Source organism: Bombina bombina, chromosome 1 (genome assembly GCF_027579735.1).
Source record: "Bombina bombina isolate aBomBom1 chromosome 1, aBomBom1.pri, whole genome shotgun sequence".
Classification (NCBI taxonomy): Eukaryota; Metazoa; Chordata; class Amphibia; order Anura; family Bombinatoridae; genus Bombina; species Bombina bombina.
The window spans coordinates 297,299,746-297,313,745 of NC_069499.1; the positions used below are offsets into that span (position 1 = coordinate 297,299,746).

At 40.2% G+C, this 14,000-nt stretch overlaps 1 protein-coding gene across 1 annotated transcript in view; it reads left to right on the forward strand.

The window, feature by feature from the left end:
• CCDC14 (coiled-coil domain containing 14) overlaps window positions 1–14,000 on the forward strand; it is a 142,772-nt gene that overhangs the window by 80,549 nt on the left and 48,223 nt on the right. The gene's annotated exons all lie outside the window — the stretch shown is intronic.

Here is a 14,000-nt window from a genome sequence, read left to right on the forward strand (position 1 = left end):
CTGCCTATCCCTCCCGTCATCCGTGTACTTTTGCTTTGGTATTGGTATCCCAGAAGTAATGATGACCCGTGGACTGATCACACTTAACAGAAGAAAACATAATTTATGCTTACCTGATAAATTCCTTTCTTCTGTAGTGTGATCAATCCACGGCCCGCCCTGTTTTTAAGGCAGGTAAATATTTTCTAATTTATACTCCAGTCACCACTTCACCCTTGGCTTTTCCTTTCTCGTTGGTCCTTGGTCGAATGACTGGGAGTGACGTAGAGGGGAGGAGCTATATGCAGCTCTGCTGGGTGAATCCTCTTGCACTTCCTGTTGGGGAGGAGTAATATCCCAGAAGTAATGATGACCCGTGGACTGATCACACTACAGAAGAAAGGAATTTATCAGGTAAGCATAAATTATTTTTTTTTGGACCTCAAGGTATCCCTTGGTTGTCCTGAGGCTCTGAGAAGTATATGACGACTTCTAGTCTTGCTTCTTGGAGCGCTGCGCTGGACTTTAGCTAGGGGTGGTTCCTTCCTTTGGTCTGAGCTTTTTGAGTTCCTCTTGCTATCCGGATTCTCTGGATATGTATCCATACACTTGTCTGGCTTTTTGGCCGGTTGGGGTGTTTAGTTCTAGGGTAAGGTTTGCCTGAACTATTAGTTGCCCGGACCTGTTTTTCTTCCTGAGACTTCTGGTTGCTGATGCTTTGCTTGGCCTTTTTACTGACCCAGTCTTGGGTAGTTTTGGAATCTGGATCTCAGGGCTGGTCGGGGTGTTCCATGGTAGTGGGAACTTGGGCTATATCTGTCTATCTCACCTGGTCATGGATGGGAAGGTTTTCAGAGTATTTTTTACTCTTTGCCACAGAGTGGCCCATGTCATCTGGTGGTTAGCCGTGTGGCTTGAGTCTCAAGGGTGGTTGGTTCGTACCCAGCTGCTGGTGCTGGATATCTTTTCTGGTGTGCCTTAGGTTTGCATTCCCCTGGTCAGCTTGCCAGTGTTCCCGTGGATTCCCTGCTCTGCAGGCAAATGGGTTGGCTGTGCTTCTGCTTGGCAAGCTACTTGTAGGGGGTCCTTTTCTAGGACATCTGTGTCGGGAATTTCACTTCCCATTAGCCAGTGCCTTCGGACCTTGAGGACAGTTGTTTTCCTTCCAGCATCATCCCTTTTCTTTAGGGGATATTCTCCTCCCTATGTAGATGGAGTCCTTGCTTGGGGCTACTCCTGGATGGGAGGCAAAAAGGTTGGATTGGTTCCCCCTAGGGTCTTGCTGGCTCCAAGCAGACTTGTTCTTTTGTTTCCCTGTCTTGGATTCCAGAGACTGGGTTGATCCAGCTGAGTGGGGTCTGCAGGTCAGGATGGCCGAGCGGTCTAAGGAACTGCGTTTGCGCAGTCTTCTCTGGGTGTGTGAGCTTGTTAAGTCTATCCTGTTAGCTTAGTCTGCTAGGGTATAGATTTTCCTTTCAACTTGCTCCATTGAATAGAAGAGGGTTTACTCTTCCTTCGGGTTCTGAGAGTATACTCGCCTTCTCGGGGGACCTCAATTGAGGTTTTTATGTTCCCATTTCAGGGACCTGTGTGTAGGTCCGGCGACTTAGGTTGCCTGGAACGTGCTCTCTGTATGGGGGTTGATTTTGTGGTCTGTTTCTTGCTTGACTGCTTCTTCTTCCTCGCAAGTACCTTCTGTGTCGTCCTGTTGTGGACTCTGTGTTCTCAAACTTGGGGTTTTTCACCTGGGTGTATTAAACACTTTTTCATGGTCGAATACCTTGGTATTGTATGGTCGGACACTGGGAGGACTTTGCCTCTTCCGTTGCATTCCGTGCTTGCAGGATATTGGGGAGACGTCTGTTCTGTATCTGTGCCCGGTCTTATCCCGAGTTTTGCTTGGTATAGGCGTGGCCTCTTTTCCCTATTTGGGCCGTTTGGGGTCTCTGTTAGCTGGGCTCTTTCAGGGAGGTGATCCTTTTTGAATTAGGGTACCTTTCGGTTTCCTTGGTTCTCCTTTGCCTTGTCCCCTTGGGGGTTTCGGGTTGTGTCTACTACATTTGTGGAGATGAGCGGGGGGGGGACCGTTTGTTGGGTGACGGTGTCTCCTGGAGGATTGTTGGCTCAGTCGAGTCCGTTTGTGGTCTCTAGTTTGGTTCCTTGACTAACTGTGAGTCAGTGTCACTGGGGCTTTTCCTCTTAAGATTTTCTCAGCTTCGGATGAAGCAGTTTTTTTTTTATTGGGTAGAGGTTCAGGCCTGGTGCCCTCAGTATGGGCCGCCTATTTTACCCTCCCGTCTTGGCATTCAGTGTCCTCTATAACTTGGGTATTGTTTTCCCAAAAGTAATGAATGCAGCTGTGGACTCTTTCCATTTAAGAAGAAAATCATAAATTATGCTTACCTGATCATTTCCTTTTTCTTCTGATGGAAAGAGTCCACAGCTCCCCACCGTACTTTTATGTGGGGTGTCCTTCTATCTTCTGGCACCTTTCGCCCTGATATTTCTTCTACTGTTCCTTGGCAGAATGACTAGGGGATGAGGGGAGTGGGAGGAGTATTTAAGTCTTTGGCTGGGTTGTCTTTGCCTCCTCCTGGTGGCCAGGTTCTTATTTCCCAAAAGTAATGAATGCAGCTGTGGACTCTTTCCATCAGAAGAAAAGGAAATTATCAGGTAAGCATAATTTGTTTTTACAGATTTGATGCCGGATTTAGTCTACTGGAATACAATACAGGTTGCGGCCTAATACTCAATCCCCTGGCAGGGACATGTCCTTGTCGTTAAAATACAGTGATACACTGCAAGGATCTTTTAATTTAATCGGACACCAACTACCCTTACTAAATAACCACTAGCAGGGACTTCACTACTAAGGCAGCATAATACATCTGCATCGTTGAATCCCATTAGCAAGAGATTACGAAGAGGGGCTCACGTCTGACACTACTGGTTCGGCCAGTGCTGAAGCCCTTACTTTCTACTGCAGAAAGGATCACACCAGCTTCACGAAAAAAGACCAGCTACTCAACTTGAAGCCTGAACGGAAGGATCCTGTGATCTCAGGAGTCCTAATCTGTGCAGTGAACTCATCATGCGAGCTAGAAAGGACCGCATACGAGATGTAGGTGAAAACCTTATCTGTCCTGATAGAGAACTTTCCACACAAGCGGCAACCCGGGACAGCACAAAAAAGCTGAGAGGATCGGTTTTTAGAACTGCAGCCCCAGAGTCCACTATACAGCTTGATCTCTATGCCTTCGTGAGAGCCTCTCATGCAGAGATGCATGGAATAGGATGAGAGGGAGAGACACCCTAGTTGGAATGGGACCTGTAGCAGGTTAAAGAGCTGTTATACACGAGGACTTGTTGTTTGAGACTCCGGTAACGGCCACTGCCAGCTCTTACTTTCTCATTACAGCACGTTACCGTTCTATACTTATGTAGATAATAACACTGTTAAAAGTTCAGTTTAAATTTAAATTTTGCCTTCTATAGACTAATATAGGCTGTAAACGCTTAATACTTCAACCATCTCCTGTGATATGTGAGTATAGAACAGATGCCATAACTGCTTGGGTGCCTTATTATAAAACTGGTTGGTATATACAATTAAACAAACTATTGGCCACTTATTGTTTTAATATAATAGATTCCTCACATGTAACCTAATAGTTCTGAAACCCTGTCCATTAATAGAGTAATATACAGCTGTGTTTTTTCAGGCGAGTTCATAATAGACATTGATTAGAAAATGCTTTATATTTTCCCTCAAGCACCAACTTTTCCAGAGCTTGTATATACCTTGTATTTAATTGTATCCTTTACAAGTCTATAGTAACTTGTTTTCATGCAGATATAATTTAAAACTGAAGAGAGATTTGAAATAGATTAACCATACTCTGAATGCATATATATAGTTGCTATACTCACATAATGGGTCAATTATTACCTCACTTTAAGTAGACTATTTTTTCTAATGTAGGTTGATTGCCCAAACCCACTTCACATTGTGGATGCGCTGTCTGCGGCCGGACAGCACATCCGAGTCTTCTCTAAATCACTACCAATGTTAATAACAGTAGGCATGTGACCATCTACTGGAGTATAGTGTGTACTATAGCACCCTTCTATCCCCTAGTCCTTTAACAGTGGACCACCATAGAAGATTTATACTAACAGTTGTCTACTTTCAAGTCCTAGCTATATGTTACCACCTAATTTAGAAATGTCACCACTGCCTAGCTTCCATTATATTGAGCCACATCTAAAGGGTTAACAGAGATGGTTTCCTAATCAATAAGCCTGCTAACTTTTATAAGCTCATTTCCAAGTTTCTCTAGTTTGTCAGTCACCTGTTTAAGTGTCTAGTTGCTATAATCACCCAATATTTCTATATATTTTTTTTTTTTAATATTGTTCTTTAAAAATTGTTAGACAATTAGCACCCATTTCTTCCAGAGGGCTTTTAAAACTTCCAATTCTCCTCCACTAGTAAAATTCAATTTTCAGGTACCCAAAAGCAGATTCTACTTATTATCTTGGTGTATAATTTGCAATGTCTCTTGGGAACATACTGATCTAGAGTGTGTATCTCTTTAAACTAAGTTGGAAGTAAGTTAATAGCCTGCCTAGTTTATTTCTAACCCCCACAGTCCCCTGGTGCACATGTTGGTACTTGCGTTTACCAATTCTATATAACCCTAAATTAGAGGGTCCAAAAGTGGCCCTATATTATCAGATACCCACCTCTGCCAACTTTTTTTTTTTTTTTTATCAAAGATTTTTATTAAGGTATTTAGAATAACAATAATCACATACAAACAACAAAACAAGTTATTTCAAGATGAGTATAACAGACAACAACAATAAATCATGATAAACTCTCTGAGAACGAGTATATCCCAGGGCATTATGAGCATGCCCTGGATATATACATGATAAGATTTGCTTTGATACCTTATTTTATTTTTTACTGAATGTTAGTGAAGTACCTCTTTCGTATAGCATTCTGTCCTTTGGTATGATACTTTCGTCTGACATATGTAGAATAAGGAATCCAACTGAGAGGTACCTTTTTCCCCCTAATCTAGTCTATAGGCCACTCATGAACCTATCACTAATAGCTTATGTCGCTAGAGGAAATTATGATATATAGCCACTTACTGGCATGATTTATAAACATAACTGAAAATAAAAAGAGCGGATTAATACCGCATAAAACATTCACCATGTTAGGTGTGTGCATACTAAAAACTAAGAGGGCACCATATAGTTTGAAGGAGGGATACCCCGTGAAAAGGATTATATATTCAAGGGCCATATATGTCTCTAAATATTCAAAACAACCAGGGCTGTTAAATAAGGCAAAGTTGGACAGATGTTATGACACAAGGTGGACCTGCGGGAAATATACCTGTATGATATAGGTAAAGCAAACAATATATTATATCTAAACAAAAAAGCTTTTTACCTTATATGTATACACTTCAGCGTGATATAGCATTGCTGGAGGCTTTCTGTTACCATTATATGTCTAAGAACTTTTCTCTTTCTAATTAATTAAACCTCTAAAAAAAAAAAACTCACCTGGAGACAAACTAATTCCCTTATGCTATTAGCACTTGCTTCAAAGGCATTTAAAAGAGAAAATGGTGTTATATTACACACACTTGTTAAACGCATATAGCTGTACCTGCGGGGGGTAAGAGGCGAGTAATGGCCTAATTTATATAGCCTCCAATACCTAGGTTTGACAAAATATAATCACCACCCAAATAGATCAATCTATAAGTTTGTCAGTTAAGCATGAGCTGTTGGGTAGGCTCAGGGTCTATAGATGTATAAGACAATTTGCACATTAAACATGCTGTAGTAGCCTATACTAGGGAAATTACTCTAAATGTATGTCTGGCAGGATAGTTTAACCAAGAGATATATGCAAGCATCTCCATCTAGGAGTTCCATCTTACCCTGAAGCAGAAATGCCTTAAAGTGAATGTAAATTTTTGCTTAATTATTCTTCCCTATCAATTCACAATCAAAAGATCAGTTAAACCGCTGCTTTATTTTTTTAAAAAATTTGAAAATTTATCATTATATTTTATATATCCGTTTTCCTTTCCAACTCCTCCCATCCAGCTCTTCCTGTATTTCTACAGCATAACGTATAGAGTGGTCCTGCCCACTCTATTACGTAGTTGAAAAGCGCGTTCAAGAGGAGTACTCCATTTGCGCATGCGTTTACCACTGTCTGGCTAATATGTGCACGCGCTCCATAATGCTTACGCAATCGATATCGGCACCGCGATTTTTAATGCGCATGCGTCCTTACAGCGTATCTTGCGGAGGATCAATACTTTCTACTCCTGGAATCTTGATGCAAAGGACTGCTAAAAATGCTTGCGCATGCGCGAGTCGTGGACGCACATTGCTTCGGAATCAGTTATCAGTTTGGGAACGCATGTGCATTACCATCGCGTGACGTTTCAGAAAAGGGGCTGAACGCCCCGGGGGGGAACAGCGGATTAGTTTAATCAAGTGTCAATCAAAGTAGAAATGAGGGACAAAATGGCGGGCGGAGGAAGCAAGTAAAAGAATTGTCGCTAAATAAGTACATATATCGATTTCAGGTGAGATTGTAAAAAAAGCATGAATTAAAGTGCACTTTATTTTTAGTGATAAACAATATGAGAATGAGCGATCGTATTGACTTTACATCCACTTTAAGAATCAGAATTAACACCTTATGTGTAATAAGAAGAATAACATAAAGTGAGCTATAAAACAGCAGTTTTCATAGTGCTACTTGTGTTACTTATGCTTGAAGAGATGCACATAATTATGTCTAAAGGGTATATGTCCATACTGGATTTAAGAACATTTACATACCTTATAATCACCTAGGCAGGCCCCATACGTAACTCATTAGCAGGGGGGTTTAAAGCCGTATTAACTCTAAGAGTGCACAGTGAATATAAAACATAAATATATTTAGAGTGACACTCTATGGGAGCAGTAAAAAAAACAAATGAAAAATCTCCATCTTAAGCAGGATGAACTAAGATAGTGAATGGACCCTCAATTAGGCATTAAATGAAAGTTATCATTGGTAAATGGAGAGCTATAAAGAAAAACAATACAACCCACATTCTTGCACTGAAGATGAATAAAATGTCCAAAACAGTATAACTAAGTGTGATATGCTTTAAATTATTGGACCGTAATTTTAATAGGGTAAGCAAGTTCGTCTAGTCATAGGACTAAAGGGCAAACAATCTCCCGCATGTTACTGAAGAAGACTGGGATCGTCCATATCAGGGTAAGACTATCCAACCCCCTTTCGAGTGCTACCAATCTTGCCACTATTACAGCCAGGACTCAAAATTAAGTGTATTGTATTTAGGTGCTGTCTAAAGCGATTCTCAGTCCGGATTGGAGTTACCAGGAATGGAGACTGCAGGTGCTTGGTGGAGTCCAAGGCAGAGTCTGGTCCTGTAAGTGAGGGCGCCATAGGAGACGTTGAAACTCTAGCCGGCATCAGAATGCAGGGTATTTCAATGCAAAGTGATAGGTGCACAGTCGAATCCATCCACTCTGCTGGTGTCTGTTGCCGCTGAACTGTGCTTTTGATGCCCAGAGCAGTTAAGATGAGTACTTCTTCCAGACCGCCATCTTTGCTGCGTTGTAGCTGTGCTTCCTGCGGCTGCCTGCACAATAGCTCTCGTGGAGTTGAGGCGGGTAGATCTATCTTGGTCGCACTTAGAGGATGCCTAGAGCGGCTAGGTTGTAGGGCAGTAACCTCTACGGTTGCTATTTGTGCCTCAATACATAATTGCCTGTGAGGGCGGTCTTTCAGGGCTGAAAGTAGATGTGCATAATTGCTGTCCATTTTACGGTCTAATGCGGCCAAGAGGTCTAGTATCTCGCCGTGTGGTGCCTTCTCCATATTAAAATATAGTCTTGCCTCTTAGTATTAGGGATGGGATAGTTCTGCTTAACCCATTATTTTAGTAACGATTTTCACTAAACGGATATCACTAGATTCAGCTCAGTCTTATGTGTCCAGTACTCCAGAGTGTGAAACGGACTTTTCTATTATAGAACTAATAAATAGTATCCTGACTTTAGAAAGGCTAGAGCTTCTTAGTTTTGCGTCTGGACCCGGTAGCTGCTAGGACACGCCCCACCTGCCAACTTTAATACAAGAATTGAAAGTCCAAGAATGACTTTAGTTTGTCAATGGAGGTGAAAGAGCCAAAGGTTTTCAATTAAATAGGTGTGAATTTTAATGGGTCACTAATGTTTATCTCACACCTAGATTACGCGTTTTGAGCGCTATAGGGAAAGTAAAGAACGCAACAAAAGTTGCATTATTTAACCCCCTATAGCGCTGCCATTACAAGTTTTGAAAAACACTGCTTGCGCATGCAATATGGAGATTTTAAGCTCCATACCGCACAAAAAAACAAGCGCTGTGTTTGACGTGCTTGTGCACGCTTTCCCCATAGCCATCAATGGGGGGAGCCGTCGAATAAAAGTCAACACCTGCGATCGAGGAAACAAAAGCTCCGTAACGCAGCCCCATTGATGTCTATGGGGAAAAAGAAAAACTTAACACCCTTACATAAACCCCGAGTCTAAACACCCCTAATCTGCTGCCCACAACATCGCTGACGCCTGCCCACAGTTGATAACCCCTAATATGCCGCTCCCGATATCGCCGCCACCTAAATAAAATTATTAACCCCTAATGTGCCACTCCCGATATCACCACCACTATACTAAAGTTATTAACCACTATTCTGCCGCTCCCCAACATTGCCTCAACTAAATAGTTATTAACCCCTAAACCTCTGACCTCCCACATCACTAAATAAACCTATTAACCCCTAAACCTCTGGCCTCCCACATCACTACCACTAAATAAACCTATTAACCACAAAACCGCCAGCCACCCACATCACAACAACAATTAACCCTGTGACGTGAGTCACCAAGATCTGAGGGCCTGTTATGGAACATTCTTTGGGCTGGAGGTACATGGGCTTAAGGATACCCAGAGACTGCATGGAAATGTGGAATTTTATATGCTGGACACCCCATGTACTTTCATAACTCTGTCTTATGTCCATGTCACCCTGTATCCATAAATACAGGGTGTGAGTGCCCCTTGTGGGAGTAGTTGTGACTCTATAAACCAAGTGGGCTTAGTAATTAAAGGATCAGTCAATACAGTACAGGGAGTGCAGAATTATTAGGCAAATTAGTATTTTGACCACATCATCCTCTTTATGCATGTTGTCTTACTCCAAGCTGTATAGGCTCGAAAGCCTACTAACAATTAAGCATATTAGGTGATGTGCATCTCTGTAATGAGAAGGAGTGTGATCTAATTACATCAACACCCTATATCAGGTGTGCATAATTATTAGGCAACTTCCTTTCCTTTGGCAAAATGGGTCAAAAGAAGGACTTGACAGGCTCAGAAAAGTAAAAAATAGATATCTTGCAGAGGGATGCAGCACTCTTAAAATTGCAAAGCTTCTGAAGCGTGATCATCGAACAATCAAGCGTTTCATTCAAAATAGTCAACAGGGTTGCAAGAAGCGTGTGGAAAAACCAAGGCGCAAAATAACTGCCCATGAACTGAGAAAAGTCAAGCGTGCAGCTGCCAAGATGCCACTTGCCACCAGTTTGTCCATATTTCAGAGCTGCAACATCACTGGAGTGCCCAAAAGCACAAGGTGTGCAATACTCAGAGACATGGCCAAGGTAAGAAAGGCTGAAAGACGACCACCACTGATCAAGACACACAAGCTGAAACGTCAAGACTGGGCCAAGAAATATCTCAAGACTGATTTTTCTAAGGTTTTATGGACTGATGAATTGAGAGTGAGTCTTGATGGGCCAGATGGATGGGCCTGTGGCTGGATTGGTAAAGGGCAGAGAGCTCCAGTCCGACTCAGACGCCAGCAAGGTGAAGGTGGAGTACTGGTTTGGGCTGGTATCATCAAAGATGAGCTTGTGGGGCCTTTTCGGGTTGAGGATGGAGTTAAGCTCAACTCCCAGTCCTACTGCCAGTTTCTGGAAGACACCTTCTTCAAGCAGTGGTACAGGAAGAAGTCTGCATCCTTCAAGAAAAACATGATTTTCATGCAGGACAATGCTCCATCACACGCGTCCAAGTACTCCACAGCGTGGCTGGCAAGAAAGGGTATAAAAGAAAAAAAATCTAATGACATGGCCTCCTTGTTCACCTGATCTGAACCCCATTGAGAACCTGTGGTCCATCATCAAATGTGAGATTTACAAGGAGGGAAAACAGTACACCTCTCTGAACAGTGTCTGGGAGGCTGTGGTTGCTGCTGCACGCAATGTTGATGGTGAACAGATCAAAACACTGACAGAATCCATGGATGGCAGGCTTTTGAGTGTCCTTGCAAAGAAAGGTGGCTATATTGGTCACTGATTTGTTTTTGTTTTGTTTTTGAATGTCAGAAATGTATATTTGTGAATGTTGAGATGTTATATTGGTTTCACTGGTAAAAATTTGTTAAGTTGCCTAATAATTATGCACAGTAATAGTCACCTGCACACACAGATATCCCCCTAAAATAGCTATAACTAAAAACAAACTAAAAACTACTTCCAAAACTATTTAGCTTTGATATTAATGAGTTTTTTGGGTTCATTGAGAACATGGTTGCTGTTCAATAATAAAATTAATCCTCAAAAATACAACTTGCCTAATAATTCTGCACTCCCTGTAGATTTGCATAATCAACAAATGCATGATAAGAAGACAATGCAATAGCACTTAGTCTGAACTTCAAATGAGTAGTAGATTTTTTTTTAAAATAAATTGCAAAGTAATGTCTATTTCCACTCCCCCTGTATCATGTGCCAGCCATCAGCCAATCACAAATGCATATACATATATTCTGTGAATTCTTGCACATGCTCAGTAGGAGCTGGTGACTCAAAAAGTGTAAATATAAAAAGACTGTATATTTTGTTAATGGAAGTAAATTGGAAAGTTGTTTAAAATTGCATGTTGTATCTCAATCATGAAGTTTAATTTTGACTTGAGTGTCCCTTTAATACGAGCTGTTTTTATATTTTGTAATAAGATGTATTTTATTTACGTTTCCGATCTGATTGTGTCTCGGGAGTCTGTCTGGGTAAACTGATTGTGTTCCTGTGTGATTATGTTAACTAGACTGCCCAAAATCAGATTGTCTGAGTAAACTTTCTTTCCCAGTTAAAGAGCCATAATACCCAAATGTTTAAACACTAGAAAGTGATGCAGTATAGCTGTAAAAAGTTGACTAGAAAATATCTCCTGAACATCTCTATGTAAAAAAGAAAGATATTTTACCTCAAAAGTTCCTCAGTAGCCACCTCCCATTGGAAAGGATTTCTAAGCAGCATTTTAGCGTGTCTGTCCTGGGACATCTTAGGGGATGAGCCTCGTGCACTCATATTATTTCCCTATTCAGCTTGCTATGAAATCTCATGAGAGTTAAGTGAAATCTCATGAGATCACAGTAAAAGAGTTCATGACCTCAGCACTGCTGATGCTGATTGGCTGCTGTTCATTTCTTCATTTTTTTTTTATTTATTTTTTTTACCTGCAGTTGGGAACAGCTGAGTATAACTTTTTACACAGAACTTACTCTGCTGAGCTGAGGAAATTGTGAGGTAAAATATCTTCCTTTTTTACATAGAGATGCTCAGGTGATATTTTCCTGTCAGCTTTTTATAGTTATACTGCATCAGTTTCAAGTGATTTAGCATATGAGTATTATGTCCCTTTAATTAACTTGATATGTTAATCTGTTTTACCTGTGAATAGACAATTGTTAGAGGTTTGATGTATTGTTCATATGTTTGCTTTACTGTTTAACCAATTCCCTCTGTAACCTGAAGCTCTGTGACTCTGGAATGCCAGGGTGTATACATATGTGTGCTGCTTTTAAATAAAGTGTTCATTTTGTGTTCAGACAACTGAGTGTTGCCTCAGTTCTGTTCACCTATATAACTTTAGACTGCGGTCAAAGGGAGATACCAGGAGCTATTGCTCTGGATAAAGGGATGTCCAGGACAAGGGAAGTGTTCTGACTCATTCGGGGTACCAGATGGTCCATCACAAACCCCAACCCTAACACCCCCTAACTTAAACATAATTAAAATAGAGCTAAATTAAACTTACAATTATTAACTTAATAAACCTGTTAACCCCTAAACCGCCAGCCCCCCACATTACAACAACCTAAATTAAACTACATTAACCCCTAAACCTAACCCTAACACCCCCTACCTTTAAAATAATGAAATTAGATCTAAATTAAATTTACATTTATAAACTAAATAATTCCTATTTAAAACTACTTACCTGTGAAATAGAACCTAAGGTAGCTACAATATAACTAACTTTAGCAGCCCTAATTCCTATTGGCTGATTAAAATTTTTCAGCCAATAGGAATGCAAGGAACACCATCTTGGATCGCGTCCCTTGCATTGAAGATTCAGTGTACGGAGTATTGTCGGGGTTAGGGTTAGGCTTTTTTAACCAGGGTCTGGGCAGTTAAAGAGCTAAATGCCCTTAGCTTAGGGTAGCTTAGGTTTTTTTAGATAGTTTTTATTTTTTTTTATTTGGGGGGGGGGGGTTTGTAATGTTAGTGAGTGTTTATTTTTATTTCATAAACGGAGCTGATTTCTTTTGATCAATGCCCTGCAAAAAGGCCCTTCTAAGGGCCATTGGTAGTTTATTCTAGATTAGGTTTTTTATTTTTTTTTTATTTTTTTTTATGGGTATTAGAATAGGAATATTTTTTTTATTTTTGATAATTTGTTTATTTTGTGTAATGTATATTTTTTTTTTTTTTTTTTTTTTTTTTTGCAAAAGAGCTGTTACACTTAGGGCAATGCCCTACAAAAGACCCTATTAAGGGCCCTTGGTAGTTTGGGGGGTTAGGGGTTTGTATAGTGTTAGCGGGTGTTTGTATTATTTTTTTTAGCAAAAGAGCTGTTTAACTCAGGGCAATGCCCTACAAAAAGCCCTTTTATGTGCCCTTGGTAGTTTATTCTAGATTAGGCTTTTTTTTTTTTTTTAAAGGATATTAGAATAGGAATAATCTTTATTTTTTAGGATACTTTCGTTTTTTTATTTTTTGTAATGGTAGTTTTTTTTAATTTTTTTGTAATGTTAGGTTTTAGTGTAAGGCAGGTTAGGTTTTATTTCACAGGTAAGTTTGTATTTATTTTAGCTAGGTAGTTATTGCATAGTTAATAACTATTTACTAACTAGTCTATCTAGTTAAAATAAATACAAACTTACCTGTGAAATAAAACCTAAGCTAGCTACAATATAACTGTAACTACCTTAGGTTTTATTTCACAGGTAAGTATTTAGTTTTAAATAGGAATTATTTAGTTAATAATTGTAAATTTAATTTATATCTAATTTAATTATGTTAAAGTTAGGGGGTGTTAGGGTTATGTTTAGGGGTTAATATAGTTTAATTTAGGTTGTTGCGATGTGGGAAGCTGGTGGTTTAGGGGTTAATAGGTTTATTTAGTTAATAATTGTAAGTTTAATTTAGCTCTATTTTAATTATGTTAAAGTTAGGGGGGTTAGGGTTATGTTAGGGTTACGATTAGGGGTTACTAGTTTAAATTAGTCTATTGCGATGTGGGGGGCTTTCGGTTTAGGGGTTATTAGTTTAGTATATTTTGTTGTTGGGGGGGCTTGCGGTTTAGGGGTTTATAGGTTTAGTATAATGGCGGCGGTGTAGGGCTTAATTACTTTAGTATAGTGGGGGCGATGTGGGCGGACGGCAGATTAGGGGTTAATAATATTTAAATAGTGGGGGCTATGCGGGAGGGCGCCGTTTTAGAGGTTAATAAATTTAATATAGTGGTGAGGATGTCAGGGCGTCGATATCGCAAGCGGCAGATTAGGCGTTAAAAACTTTAAAATAGTGTTTGCAATGCAGGAGGGCCTTGGTTTAGGGGTTAA